At 38.1% G+C, this 16,575-nt stretch overlaps 1 long non-coding RNA gene across 1 annotated transcript in view; it reads right to left on the minus strand.

Annotated features, from left to right (window-relative positions):
• The window catches only part of LOC121402193, a 69,789-nt gene that overhangs the window by 20,241 nt on the left and 32,973 nt on the right, over window positions 1-16,575 (minus strand). Inside the window, exon 2 of the long non-coding RNA XR_005966675.1 lies at window positions 9,496-9,610. This is a non-coding gene — a long non-coding RNA (uncharacterized LOC121402193). The remainder of the gene's footprint in view (window positions 1-9,495; window positions 9,611-16,575) is intronic.

Genomic DNA, 16,575 nt, shown 5'->3' on the forward strand with positions numbered 1-16,575 from the left:
TAGTCAGTGAGCTTATACATTACAATACCTGCTACTGCAAAAATGGCTTAACAATGCCCCCAAAGAGCCAAATGATTAAAACCAAAAGGAATTGTACAAAGAGAATCCTTTCAGATTGTGGGTGGTCAGTTCAAACAGCAGTTTATAGAAAAGGGATAAGCTACTAGAATAGTGGTATAAGTCAGGGTTGACTTGATCAAAAATACAAAATAGTCCAAAACATTTTCTTAGGAACAGAAAAATCACTAGTACCTGTACAAACCAATTTGACATGCCCAAGGAATGTTTGGGTTTCAGAGTCCCTGTTAAGTTTCCTTCAAGCTAAGACCAAAAATCTGGACAGGGTTGCTGAAATAAAAAAATACTGTTATCAAGAAAAGGAATGTCTGTTTTCTATAAGACCTACAGCTGATGGTCTAGACAGGGTATTAGCCTTCCCATTCTTCAAGTAGGAATGATAGGTAATTATAAAATCTGCCTAGCATTCAATTTTTTTTTGCCTATTTAAGAAATTGTAAAATGTTTTGATCAGTAAGTACAGTAATTGTGTGAGCTGCACCCTTGTTTCCAAACCGTATTAAACATTCTTTTTATTTTTCCTCTGGAGGTATAGTTTTTCTTTCATTGAGAATGATGTGGATGTTTCTATGGATAACCTATTTGCTACTCTAGACAGTATCAGTTAGTGGGCAATAAAGTGTTGTCTTTCATAAAAAAGGACTTTGACTCAGGGGTTGAAAATATAATTTTGCATCTTTAAAGACCTTTAGTAAGGGCTTACCTAGAGTATGCAGTGTGATTTTTGCACAGTGATCCTTAAGAAGTATAAAATTGAGCTGATAAAAGTGTGGAACTATGAAGAAAGACTATTAAGGTTGGGTTACAAGGGTATATTATGTCTCTTTACAAGAACATAGAACAAGTTTACAAGAACAAGGCCCTTCCCCTTTAGACTTGAAAAATAGAACTTTCAGTTGAATCAGTGCAAATGGTTCTTCACAATGAGAGTACTTACAGTAGGTTGTGAAATGCCCTGATAAGTGATGTTGCAATAGCAGATACTATTAATGCCTTAACTTGATACACTTAATTAGCTCCAAATTAGCTATGTAATTATAGAACTATGAATATGTGTGGACTAAAAAAAGCTCGCTTTCTTATGCAGTGGTATTACAATGTTTCCCAAAATGCCAGATTTTTTCAGTATACAGTAACTTCTAGACCCAGCTCAATTAGATGGAAAGGAAGTTGGGTTGCAAGCAGCAACCATGAATTATCAAAGTCCGAATTTATCTTAATATTTTCTGCTACAAACTCAGATCAAAGCCGCTCTGGTTTTTTATGCTTATTTATTATTACATTTTCCCCGAAATTTTGCTTTGCGGGCAAAAATCTGACTTTCACAATTTTTTGGGATTTTTTCATCCGATTTTTGAGAATTTCACATTTTTTTGGAATTTTCACCCAAAAACGTCGAGGTATTGCACAAAACCCAGCGCACATCAAAAAATCATTGGGACTGCTCCCATTGACTTATATGCAACCTCAACAGGTCTGGGATGCTGGATTTTCAGTACCAGACTTTTCCATCCTCAGGGTTTAATAAATTCCGAAAAATTTGTGATTTTTTAAAAGTCTGATTTTATAACAAAAAAATCACGAATTTTCTGTGATTTCTGCATTCGGAGTTTAGTAAATAACCCCCTATATATCCTTAGTGATTTGGGCTTGGACATTTGGACATTATTTTTAATTTCATCACTTTTATGTATTAATTGTTCTATTTTAAATAGTGTCAGTATAACTTGAAACTTTAATAAGGACATATCTATCAAAAAATGGACTAAGTATACACCACACAACACTACTTGTATGCCACTATTTTGCTTAGTTTAGCTACATTGTGACTTTAATTCCACAAGCTCTGAGGTGGTGTAAAATAATGGTGTTAATTTCTTGAGTGAATCAAAATACAAACCTCTATAAATATGACCACTTTAAACTTTGAAATGGGTGATGGCTGGTGTTAAATGAGGAAAAAAAATTTAGGTCTTAATGTAAAAAACTTGAGTGAGATTAAGATCTCTAGCAGTTTTTTTTACATCGATTACCCTAATGTAACATTCAGTATCCTAAACACAGACCATCAAGGTTATGGTCACGGCACATGCTTCTTCCTATAACATGTCTGAAGAAGCCCTTCGCTACTTAGATGCAGCCAGGTCTGAAAGTGAGAGAACCAAGGTGAGGGGTTTGGGCAGGCAAGGGAACCAAAATGTGTGTCAGGAAGAACGGGGAAAGAGTAAGCAGTCAGTGCAGTACGCAATCAGAAACCAGAAGCGTAGTCAGGGAAATAAGCTGAGGTCAAAGCAATCAGTCATTTTTTATTTGTGGCCCTGAGGAAGACCACTATGGTTGAAACGTGTTGGGCTCACCATTTGTTTTGGTATTTTGTGTAACCTTTTCTTTTTTTGTTTAATAAATTTTGTTTATGATTTTTTCAAATAGAGTGTGCAATCCGTTCTTCATTTTTTGTTACATTAGCTCTGAAGACCCGCATGGGGAGCCTCCCACAGATTAGCACCTCGTATCTTAACCTTAGGGTGTGCACCTTTCAACTTTGTTTCTCTAGTGCGGTAGCTTGGTCAGAAAATGGGCAAAAGCCAGTTCATGCAGCAATACAGCAGTGAACAAGGACAGGCAAGGGTCAGGGAACAGTAATCAGACAAGAAGTGCACCAAGGAACTATCAGGCATAGATCTACATTAGGCAAAGAAAAAACTGACAAGGCGCCTTTAAATGTTTGCATCACATGAGTGGAGCGCAGAAGATGTACTATTACACCTAAATACGATCCTTAATGAATCAGCATTTTGGAGTCACTCTATTGCACATTTTAAGTCAGGGGTAAGTGCAGATTTCTGTGACCAATAAAGTAATTTTTTTTGTATTCTGTAAATAGTGTCTGTCATAGGCTTCGTAAATAAATGAATATATAAGCTGCAGGTCTGTCTATGAAAAAAGTCACTATCTAAATACAGTATATTGGCATTAATTACTGGTTTTCATCCAGTATAATTTCTCTCTAATGATTTTATTGGTCAAGATAATTGCTGTGTGTTCCCATACTTCTTCTGAACAGCAAAGATAAATTCAACATCTGTTTACCAATAAATTTCAATCATCTAAAACAATTTATTTTTATATAATAATTACCCTAAATGGAGGTCACAAAACTTATATAAAAGAAACCAAAAGACTAAAGTTTACGTGAGAGATGACAAACTTTAAATCAAGTACAAAGATTTTCTTTACCACTAAAATATATCACCTGTGACATTAAAGCAGTTCAGCCAAATAAAAAAAATATAAAAAGTATACTGAGGGAAGACAGTTTTATACACATCAACAATTTTGCAGAATATTCCCTACCCTGGCATAAAATGCACTGATGTAAAGAGCTTACTATATTTCTGAAGGACAATGGCAGACACCAAAGGACAGAGACATGTTATTATTAACAAAACACTATCTTTTAATAATATCTTATGAATATAATTATGCACCTGTTCCTGTTCATTTCCAATAAAATGTAATTTATGGAGTATAGAATTGCAAACCCATTAGAACTTGCATTCTTATTTACAATGACACATCAAATCAACATAAAATGCTGAACTGGATCTGATTATGTCCTTGGGCAGGGGCACAATAAGCAGTAAAACAGAAAAAAATACTTTTGCAATGTTAAAATCCAATAAGTTTAATATTACAAATTTTAATTTAGTTTCCATTAAAGATTATTTTGAGATTGTTATATTCAAAGTAACTTCAAATATAATGAACAGTGACAGGAAATACAAATGTCAAATTATGATCATGTGAATATAGAGTAAGTAAGATTCTAATGCAGCCCCATATATTTAAGAACTTACACCTTCCTTCTAATGTTCTGGTCTTTAATGTTCTGGTTTTTAATCTTTTAATCGTCTTTCTTACATCTTCTTCCACATAATCCTGGGCCTTATTTAGGCCATTATATACCTTCTGCACAGCCTGTCTGCCCATTTAGGGAAAACACCTGCTATGTATACTGTATATTGACATTTCAAGAAATGTTAATGGCTTGAGCAGGACATTTGCTACTTAGATAGATGATAGATAGATGATAGATAGATAGATAGATAGATAGATAGATAGATAGATAGATTATACTAATGTAATCAGGGCTGCCATCAGGGGGGGGACAGGGGGGAGAGTTGTAGGGGGCCCGAGGGTAAGGGGGGCCGACCACGCCACACTTACTTGATTAGCCGGGCCCCCCATCTTTCTGAGAGCTGCTGACTTCAGGAAGGCATGGATGTTTAAGGGGCCCTGGCCACCAATTTTTTTTTCTCATGTGGGGTCCTAGCCACCAATATTTTTTAATGGGGGGGGTCCTGGACACAAATGTTTTTATGGGGGGCCCTGACCACCAATATCTTTTTATTTTTTATTAACATGTGGGAACCCTAGCCACCAATATTTTTTTTGTTTTTTTACTGTGTGGTGGGGGGCAGACCTGTAGGTGGGGCTTGCGGTGGGCACAGCCCAGGGGGCCCAGGAAATGTTGTTGTATGGGGCCCTGCAATTTCTGATGGCGGTCCTGAAAGTAATAGTATAATCATATAACAGCAGAAATAACAATACAGTACTGGCCCAGTTATTCAACAAGTTCTTTCTTTCTGAAGTACTCATAGTCTCTTCTCAATATGCTACATACACACAAAGGGACAGCTTAACAATATGAATGAATGAATTGACATTATCATTTTCATTATGCTTTTATCCAGTATTTGTTCTAACAGTATTACGTAAGAAGAGGACACAGGATAACAGTCTGTCCTTCATTTAGCATGGCAAAAGATACCTTTTTGCTGTAAAGTTTACAGGCACAGAGTTTATTGTCCAGAAGCCTTAGAACCTAGCTAAGAGTTTGGAAGTTTGGCACCCTGCCTAAACTCTGCTGAAACACAATTAAATATAGAAAAAAAAAATCTGTTGTTTTGCCACTGACAGAAAGCGGGGCTGAGTTAGGCATTAGAAAAGCAACTCAGGCCATAATGTATTTAAAAAAAACACTATGAAAAATGTTATTGTCAGTTTCCTTACAATTCTGTACAATGGGATCTCATACCATTTATTTAAAATTACAATGAAAGCTGAGTGTTCCCAGCATGCTGAACATATTTATAAAAAGCGTAAAAAAGATGCTGGCACATCATTTTCTAGGTATCAGCAAGTCCTTTGTGTGAGATAGAAATTTTAATGGGATATTTGATAAAAAGGAAATGGAACCAAATGCTAAGTAATCAGACACATGGGACTATATCAATGCAATAAATTACTGCATTTTAAATTCCAAAATCACTTTTGTTCCATTAGTATCTTTTGCCAACAATGTGATCAAACAGAAAAAGAAGTATAAACAGTAATGTGTTTGCTATGGTTTTCACACTAATCTACTTGGGGACAGATTTATCAATGATCAAGGTTCTTCCTGGGCTTGATCATACCAAAAAAAAAACATTACTCACAGAGATAAAAAAAAATTGCAGTCAAATGTTCCTTTTTCTTCTTGCCGGCATTTTCATGGTGAAGAACACATGGAGCTCAGTGTTTCCAAGATTCATTCAAACCAATGGCACATCACTATACGTTAATATAAATAAAATATTTCTTTCACTTTGCTTAATTGAGAATTCTCAAGGCTTCTGAAAGATTCATCATTATAGTGTATGCAAACCTTGTCCAAATAAAGAAAAATGCTTTTGGGTGTCTTCCAACTCAAGAATATTGATGTGAAAATGATAATTGTGAGAAGTGCAAGCACTAGCAAAACAAAGGTGAGAAATAGAGTTGGGAAATCAGGTGACAAAATGTTAAATGTTTGTCAGTTTTCTTATACTGTATCTCTATCTGAATTGTGATGCTTAGACAACTGGGATTACAGTAATGGCCAATGACCACATGAATAAGGACTTAGGCTGAAGCAGAGGCTGAAGCAGGTACTGGGCAACAGAGAGGAAAAGAAGAGAAAAAGGGGGAGCACTCACAAACCCGTTGATGTGTGCCCACTGTGCTGCACGTGAAGAACGCTCCCGATGCGTATAACCTCCAATGAAATCTTTAGCAAACACGGAGCACCAGCGAATTAAAAACATCCATTTATTAGAAATGCATTTAAAATATAAGAACAAAGCGTAGTGAGCTTGACAGCTTTGACGCGTTTCGTGGATAACCCACTTCCTCAAAAAGCTGAGAGGAAAAGGAAATACTAGTAATGGATAAAGGCAGGTCCTGCTTCACAGTATATTATTGTACAGGTGGGGCAGGCAAATTGATAGGCAAGACAGACATTGTTAGCACTGATAGCAAACAGGACAGCAAAGACATGCACGGCTGGTACTGGTAATAAGCAATAAAGACAAAGCAGTGAAACCATAAAGTAAGATGAGGAATTCCAGCAGTATGACTGAAAGTGAATTTAAATATGGGTAGTGGGTACATGGCATGTTTCAGGACAATGCCCTTTATAGAGTGTCAAATAAATAAAGACAAAGTATAAAGGCAAGATAAAGGGTTAAGAAGAGAACAAGGCACAGATCAGAGCAGAGTTTAAGATACAGTACAAGGTTAGTAAGCAGGCTAAAGTCACACAACAGCTCTGTAAGGGTTAGAGAACATGGACCTACAATCAAACAAAAGACAGCTTTGGAGGGATATAAATAAGGAGTGTTTGCACCAAACTGTTGTGGCACTTTAATCCTAGTGTGTACACATCAGCATGATGAGGGTAGGGTTGCAGTTATCACTGTGCTTCAGTGGAGTTTACTTACATTGGAAAATACCTACATTTTCTAATATTTTATCCTCAGAAAGAAGTGATAAAGAATGTGTAGAATGTAACATTTTTATTTTTATATTATTATTACTTCTAAGTTAATTTTAGCACAAGCTATGGTGCATTTAATAAAGAGGCTGCATTTTTTAAGGATTTACCCGACTACTTGAAAATCCTTAAAACGGCATTTAAGAACACAAAATTGTAGATGCTGCATATGTTCTCTGTAAGCCACAGCAGGAACCTTTTGATGCAGCTGATATGGTACATCAAATTATTTGTTTCAATCAGCTAATTAGGCAGATTTTGACACTGAAGATTAAAGTGCTCTGTGAATACAATATGTGTCTATTTTAGATACTCTCAACATCAGCACAAGCGGATTTACCTAGGCAAGATGTTCTTTCCATTCGCCTAAAGGAAACATGCTATGATGGAAGACTTACATGGAGGGGAGACTGTAGCTATGTAGTATTTGCTTTGACATCTTTAATTGTCATAAAAGGGGACATTAAAATTAATATGTTGTAGGTAATATGCAAAATGAGCACAGGTAATATGTATAGAAATACTGTATATATACATACAAAACACTGTATACCTTACAATATATATATATATATATATATATATATATATATATATACACACACACACGTAATTGAATATCAGAATCATTGGACAAGTAGAATGGACCAATACCTCACACGGACAAAATAAAGAGTTGGAGGTGAAAAAATGAAGATTATTTCACTTACCGTGATCTTCCTTTCCTGGATGAACTCCATGTCAGTACTCATCGGGATTAGAAGGACCCTCCCCAAGCCTTTAAAAAGCCAACCACACCCACTTACCTGTGTCTTTGCAACAAGCTCTCAAATTACTGGAAAAAAGGGTGGGCCGTACTGACATGGAGTTCGTCCAGGAAAGGAAGATCATGATAAGTATGAAAAAATCAGGTTGCACCCTTAAAAATTAGTCAGATGACCTGGGTGCTCTAGTAGAAATTATGGATAAAGAGTTCAAAATACTTGTACATACATATATACATGCATATACACACACATCGATGGCCCACCTATAGATGCACACATATATGTTGCTTGGTAGACTCAGTTGTATTATGGAGCTTAACCAAATTGAGCATTCGTTCTGAAAGCATTAGTATCCCCCTGCAGGGTGTGGGCCATGGTGCTAGCATGTATTAAACCATGTGATTATTACATATGCCTCGGTCAGGGCCCTAAGATACTGGTTCTGGCAGAGCACCATGCCCAACCCCAGCAATGAACAGTAATTATACTGCACATTTGACTGGAATAAGCAATTATTACCTGGCCCTCCATTCATGCAGGAAGTGATCTGTAATACAAGGCTGCTGAATCTGGGAAAATTTACATTCAACGGCCCAAATGTACTGCATACCTGTGGTTATTGTTAACCCATCGATCCTTATGACAGACGGGCTTCAGAAACTCCTGTTGTGTTCATCAAGACAATATTTAAACTTACCTACCACTTGTAGAAACATTGCCATGTACAGTAATAAAGTACATTCCCTGGTTAATGGTTTAAGCTATACCTTATCCCAGGAGCAAAGCATTGGCATAATAAGACATTCACATGTAAGTATCCATGTCAGTACTCATCGGTATTGAACGCCAATGTACCCCAGATACAATCACAACACCATGTAATGCATAGTTTAGGTTAGAGCAAGCCTGTATATCAGAACCTAGCAGCCACCCAGCCCAGTGATCTACATCCTTTCGGGCTACTCATTTCAGGTGAGCAATAACTAGAACATTTACTGAACAACAAACTAAAAGCACACAGATACAATCCCAGCAACATATAATACATAGTGTATATTAGCTGCTGCTTAGGGCAATCATATATCAGGCCCTAGCAGCTTGCCAGGTCTGTGTTCTACATCCATTAGGGCTATTTGTTCCAGGTGAGCAATAGCCAGAGCATATACTGCAGAACAAAATAGGAGCACACAGATGTAATCACAGCAACATGTAATATATAGTTTAGATTAGCTCCCGCTAAGAGCAAGCATGTATCATGGCCTAGCAGCCAGTCAGACCTTTGCTCTACATCCATTAGGGCTACTTGTTCAGGAGAGCAATAGCCAGAACATATACTGCAGAACAAGATAGGAGCACATATATACAATCGCAGCAACATGGAATACAAATTTTAGATTAGCTGCTGCTTAGAGCAAGCATATATCAGGGCCTAGCAGCCACCCAGCCCAGTGATCAATATTAAATAGGGCTACTGATGTCATGTATGCAAATGGCCTGAACTCAGCACCCTGCGTTGTCAGTATACACTACATGTCAGCATAAGAGCATGCTAGCCCATTTATCTGTTTGTATTAGGGCTACTGGTTTCAGGTGGGCAAACAACCAGAACCAAGCACAGTGCAGGTAAGCATATGATTACATTGCATGCAAGCAGCTCCTTACCTGTTGCTTATTATGCAAGGCTGGAAGCAGACCCCTTAATGACACATATTTCAGGACACTCTCTACATCCATTGGGAGGTTCATTGTTAACAGGAAGGCAGGCCTTACAAGTTTACTGACAGCAGCAGTACTTACCTGAGGCTTCTGAAGCAGCGTTCTAGTCTGCCAAGTTTAGAGAGTGGGCGGGGACATCTCCACTTGCTATAGCTGGGAGTTGCTCAGGAATCACTTGATGATACTCAGCTGGTGTCTGCACAGACAGAGGAATAATCTGATTTGTCTGCATAAGCAGGTAACCAAAAGCAACTGTTGAGCTTATACAGAGGCAAATTGGATAATTAGTGTTGGTGCCTCCTACAAGGCCCCAAGTTTGCTGCTATTTTGGCTGAAGCCCATAGAGCAACTTTTCTTTAGATTTTTTTATTTTGACTACCTCCACCTTAGGAAAGACTGTTGAGGGAGGCAGCTGGCCATAAACCTGCCCCCATTAAAACATAAAAGATAACAAAAGTAACAGGAAGCAGTAAGGTTCAGGCCCCTAACTAATTATGCCTAAACTAATTGCCACTAGGGTTGCCACCTTTACTAAAAAAATATTACCGGCCAGTGGGGGACGGGCACCAAAAGGGGGTGGTCTGTGATGCGACAAAAGGGGCGGAGCTACATGGTGTGACACAAAAGGGGCGGAGCAACATTGCAGAGATGCTGTATGTTCCAAAATCCTATCCTTCATTTTCATGCGGAGAATGAAGGATAGGATTTTGGAACATATAGCATGTGTAGGGAGAAAAGATGTTTCATCTGCTATAGCGGAACATATTCTAATCAAACACAATGGTAATGATAGATGTATATCCTTCCAAGGCATAGAACATGTCAGATTAGATAGGAGAACGGGGGATTTGGAGAAATTAATTAATAAAAGAGAAACATTGTGGATGTTTACTTTGGAAACTGAAAAACCAGTTGGTTTAAATAAAGATTGGGAGATCAAATACTATATTGAATAGAATAGTTTATTAAATTAACAATAGGAAAAATAAAGCTTTCTTTAAGTAAACTTCCACAATGTGTAATTGAACTATCCCCAAAAGAGAGAAAAAACATACATGGAATCAAAAAGAGTTCTTTTTCTTTTAATAACTTGTGATGGTCTTAAAAATCTTAATGGATATATGTATGGAATATAAATGTGAAGATAGATGTGAAGACAAATTTGGTTTATATATGTGTAATACACCTTTAAGAAACACATTGTGTGAATTGTTTGCCATCCAGATTTGCTATAAAGTTATGTCTTGTTAGAAATCTGTAACACTCTGAGGAAGTGCCATAGGGCATGAAACCCGTCAGTGGTGATTGTCATACACTGTACCGAAGCTAACAAATTTTAATGGAACCAATAAAGTAACATATTTTTTAATTTTGAAATTGTGTTGAAAATATCCGCATGTGTGATGTAGACATGGAGTAGCAAACATTGCACACCAGTGCCTTACCTGATCTCAGAAGCTCAGAAGACTCCAGATATGAGGTAGTGTGCTGGGGAACAAAAGGTCCCGTGGCCCAAAACCCCTTTCCCTAGGACGCCTTGTGGGCAGGCCTGATGCTTTCCCAAGGACAAAAAGAAAATTTTGCTTCCAATGGGAACAAAAGCAAAAGAGAAGGGAAAAAAAAAGACAACGGTAAGTGGGCGTGGTTAGCTTTTTAAAGGCTTGGGGAGGGTCCTTCTAATGGGAGCAGGGGCTATCCCGATGATGACTGACATGATGTTCCTCTAGGGAAAGGCCACAGCCTTATTCAAATTGAAATGAAACACTTTATCCAACATTTCACCAACATAATGATTAACAAAAATACTTTTTGAAGCTTGTCATAGCTGCCAGGAGCCAATCAAAATTTTCATCTCTTCTTGTGTAGCAATAGACCTATTTCTTTTAGTTTCCTCCAAAGCTGTGACAACGTTTTTTTAATTTTTTTATCTCTTTTCTATCCCTTTTACCAGGTCGCCTTTTTCCAGCTAAGACATGCTGCCGAGATGCCACAAGGCCCACTCCAACCAGGTAAGTAGAACACCTGTGCAGTCTATTTATACCCCTGCTTTATGACTCATACTGCACCAAAATTCCAACAATCAGCTTCCAGCATTTGCAATAACTGTATTCCAATGTGTAACTACTGTATATCCTTAGCCTTGTGCAGCCGATGCCAATGTTATGGTTTAGGTTTTAGAAGAAAGAAATATATTTTAATGCCCCTGTTGCTAATTGTTTTGTACACAGTAGCAGCACTGGGTGACCTTGCATAAAAGGACAAGGAAAGTCAGATTCACCTTTTTTTTCACCTCTTTTTAACACTCGTGCACATGTGCAAGTCTGATTAGTCTAGTGAAGATGTGAGGATACCTGGGAAAATTAGGTTAAATTACAGTGCGTAGACAGAAAGAACTCTAGGCCATTTATACTGAAGAGAAGTGCCAGCCTAGATAATAGTGATTTAACAAATAGCCATCCCCAGTTAATCAAATTTTTTTTTGTCATTAAAGTGCTGTCCCTGGAGGACTGGGCAAAATTTTTACAGAACAGCATTGCTGTTATAAAGCTGCCCTAATATTGCTAGACTATAGGTAGGCTAAACCTCACAGCATGCTCTAGCACTAGATAATAGGATCATGCTGGTAGAGTAGTCTGGAAAATTTCAGTGGAGAAACATTGCATAAGCTTATATCCAATGAGCCCCAGTCCTCATCTGGACACAAAAATAACATGCCCCTGGATATTATCTTCAAAGTTTGATAACTATATGCTTTACTTGAACATACCAGAGCAAACTCATTGCAATTTCATCTTCTGCCAGACAATGCAACAGGGAGATTAAACTAAATATAAGCACTGTTTGCAGTTAAATAAAAGTGCAGATCATCTCTGCATAAACAACAAATGTACAGTAATACACATCTCTCTAGATGTTTCTTGCCTAGGTAAATTATTCTGTTAACAGACACTTATTTCCATTTCTAAAGAGATAATTTCCATATGAAAAGCATATTGTTAGCAGTAACATGTTCTATATGTGTAGGATGCTCTTCCAAGTTGCCATGCACATAGTATCCTTATTTATAATCTCATTTTCAAGAATGGTTGCTGGGTTCACTGTCCCTAGCAACCAGATGGTTTCTTGTGTTTCACTTTGTACACAAAGGTAAATCAAAAACTCTTTCCATAGCTGATTTTACTACTTGCAAATACTAAAAGATAATATAAGGTAACTATAAACGTCAGATTCATATAATAACACAACTTGCCTGAGTGCTAAGTAATGTAGCAACCATAAATGAACAAAGTATCATTCATCAGGTCAAGCAAAAAACTTTATTGCAAAGCAAAACATTCCAATGTTTTTGGTGACCTAGGTGAACAAAATTTAAATTGTGTTTCTTTGCAATAAACTTGTTGCATTACTTGATAATATACTGTTTCAAATGTGGTGTGGCACCCTGATATGCCTGCTTGGAATCTTATCAATACTTAAAGGGGGAATTTACTGAAGGGCAAATTTTTGCCTCGGAAGGCTCTGCCACACTTTGCACCACTTCTTCAGACATTAATTTGCAGCACATACGCTACATCAAAATGTGAAGTTGAGACTCGCCAGACAAATGCTGGTAAACTTTTCATAGGGAACTTTCTATAGTGTTCATTTATGCCCAGCGAAACTTCGTTAGTACACTTACGCTTAGGTCAATATGAATAGGGTGGGTACATATAGGTCATATATATATGTCTTTATTAGTGATGTTGGTGAAATAACTTGAAGTGGCCACTTATTATTGAAAATGCCCAAGGAAGTAATATAAATTGTCCTAGACATGAGCCCACCCTAAAACAAATGTGGCATGCCCCTTAAATAGTTAAATGTATTAAAGGACCAGTAACATCAACATTTTTTACAAAAAAATTCATTCAAATACAATGAAAAAAAAAACACCAAGGCAAATTTAAATTTAAAATAGCAAAGTCTTTATTAAGAAATAACTTACAGAAACTCCACTTCCTGTACTCTACAGAAAAGGCGACAGGGCGACCATCCATCCTGCGGCGCTCTATTTCTCCTCCCTGGCTATTCATTGACAAAGTGTCGATCTCCTTCTTCAGCTCTTCAGAGGGCTGCAGCGGTGTCATTATTCTTGTCCCCACTGTAAGATAGCAGACCGGCAGCGTACCTTCCATGCACAAGAGTAAACCAGAACCCCCTGCCCCTGCATTATTTTTAGGCTCTCTCTAATAGTAAATGCATAGTTTCCGGATCAGCGAAACATGGCTATCCTGGCACCGAGAAGATTCCTTCTGCCTGCTGCTGCGGGCTGCTGGGGAGACGTGCAATAAAGGGCCTTTGGGAGCAGTAAAGGGCCTTTGGGAAGTGAACCAGCTGGGCGGCGTGTTTGTGAATGGTAGGCCCAACTTTTTAAAATATGAAAAAATGCAATCCCATTTTAAGGGAAAATTTTTGCCTCAGAAGGCTCTGCCACACTTTGCGCAACTTCGTCAGATGTTAATTTGCAGTGCATACGATACATCAAAATGCTAAGTTGCATCTCGCTAGACAAATGCTGGCGAACTTTTGCCAGCGAAAATTTGTCAGCACAAGCATTTCATAGGGAACTTTCGATAGTGTTAATTTCTGCCTAGCAAAACTTTGTAAAACACACTTACGCTTAGGTCAATTTGAATTTTTTTTTTTTTAACAATCCTTTTATTGAAACAAACATATATCCAGTTAACACAGCTGTTGTAAACACAATGTTTGTTCCTTTTACTATTCGTTACATATAAGCATTTCAGTTTTAACAATAAAACTTAAACAAATAACAATAACATGGTGTCTTTGTCGTTCTTCAGATTCTTGTCAATGTCTTGTCATTATTTTATTATTAATATTTTCCCTATGTTTTCCTTGTCATATTTATTAACAAATAGTACAATACAGTTCTATCCAGATACATCCAGTAAATCACAGTGTATCTACAACATTACATAGTACTGCCATAGTCTCACAATTTATTACTGTATAAAGATATTGTTATATTCCTATCCCACCTATTTCTCACACATTATTGACCTCTATCCACGTTAAGAGTTAAATTCTGCAAAGTAGTATTAAACCAATAGATTATCCCTTGACACTCCCACGTCTCACTAGAATATTATGGACAGATAAAGGATAACGGGAACTCAGTGTTTTCAGTTAGAGAGTCAAGGGGGATCTAGGTCAGGGTCCTCCTCAAGCCACAAGCCCCATATCTTATTAAATTTCTCAGGGCAGCCCCTTTTCATGTATGTAAATTTGTACAATGGCAGGGATTTTTCCACTAACTGTTCCCAGTCTGTAACATTGGGTCCCTCCCCAGACTTCCATTTAATTGCAATCGATTTTTTTGCATACATACAGAGTACAGATAGTAATGTACGATGTGCCCTCCTCGGGGACACTTCCTCTAACTGACCCAATAAAAGTACTCTAGGCTCTAACGGCACGAAAAGGTCAGTTTTAGCTTCAATGAGCTGTACAACCGCCCTCCAATACGATTTAATTACAGGGCAATCCCACACCATATGAAAAAAGTCCGCTGGGGAGTGGTGACATCTGGGGCACTCTGAGCTAATGGCTGGATTCATTTTATGCAGTCGTTGTGGGGTAAAATAAACTCTATGCAAGTAGTTAATTTGTGTCATTCTGTCTTTACTACTGATTACTCCTTCGAAGATGGAAGTCAGTGATTCTTCCCAGTGCTCCTGCGTGATCTCAGGGATGTCCTGCTGCCACTTCGTTCGTAAGTTATTTAGAGGGGCACCCCTAACAGTCTGTAATTGTGCATAAAAATATGAAAGAGGCTTGCCCAACACCTGTTTATGTATCCCTACTTGTAAGCCATTTGGCGTGGTGTCTACCGTGTCACCCTTAAACTGAGTCACAAACGCGTGTCTCAATTGCAAATATCTGAAAAACATATTATTCGGTAACGTATAAGCTTCTTTTAGGGCTTGAAAACCAATGAGTTTACCCTCCTCTGTAATGTCTGATATATATTTTATATTATACCTTGCCCAGAGCAGAGGGTCAGGGATCAACTCTAACTGCTTTAGATAGGGGTTACACCATAGCGGGGCAAAGCTGGAGCATTGAAGTTGTAGCTTAGGGTAATATCGATTAGCCAAACGCCAGGCCTTAAGTGTTTCTTTCATCAGGAAGGAGACCCTAACATTATAAGTGGCTCCTCGGTAAGGTAGATTCTTTAGTCCTTCAAAAGACCCTGCCAGTTGAGCCTCAAGTATTACAGACGCATTGGTGTCATCAGATTTGGCCCAATTCCTCACAACTACCAACTGAGACGCTAAGTAATAAAGGAAAAGGTTAGGGGCCGCCAATCCTCCCTGTTGGGACGGGAGTTGTAAAGTAGTGAGAGCTAGTCTAGGAGTACTATTGTTCCAGTACATCATGAGTGTGAGGCTTTTGAGATTAGAGAAGATCGTATGAGGAATTATTGTGGGGGATTGTCTAAAGATATAGGTTAATTTCGGTAGTATCACCATTTTAAAAAGGTTTATTCTACCCATTAGAGATAGTGGTAGATTAGCCCATGCATTTCTTTTCTGTTCCATATACCTTATTTGAGGCAGAATATTAAGGTCTGTGTATTTATTTAGATCCGCATGGATCCAAATCCCTAGATATTTGAAGGTGTTCACCCAAACAAGTCCCAAAGTCCTTTGAGGATTATCCGGTGAGAGAGCATCTATAGGAAAGAGAACTGACTTGGACCAGTTTATCTTGAGCCCAGAGTAGTTAGTGTGATTGTTTATAATGTTTAGAGCTTGTGCTAGTGCCAGTTGGGAGTTAGGCAGGTATAACAGAGTGTCATCAGCATACATTGAAATAACCTCAGTTAGGTTCCCAACCCGGAGCCCCTCAATGTCCTGGGAGGCCCTGATGCGGCAGGCCATAGGTTCCATGGCCAGTGCAAACAAAAATGGGGAAAGGGGGCAACCCTGCCTGGTGCCTCGGAGGATTGGAAATGGGGTGGATAATTTGTTGTTTGTACGGATTTTCGCTACAGGCAGCTCATATATTGCTCTTATCCAGTTAATGTACGATGTGGGTATACCTACTCTGTTCAATGTGGCCCACAAATATTCCCATTCAACTGAGTCAAAAGCC

The sequence above is a fragment of the Xenopus laevis genome, chromosome 3S, assembly GCF_017654675.1.
Source record: "Xenopus laevis strain J_2021 chromosome 3S, Xenopus_laevis_v10.1, whole genome shotgun sequence".
Taxonomy (NCBI): domain Eukaryota; kingdom Metazoa; phylum Chordata; class Amphibia; order Anura; family Pipidae; genus Xenopus; species Xenopus laevis.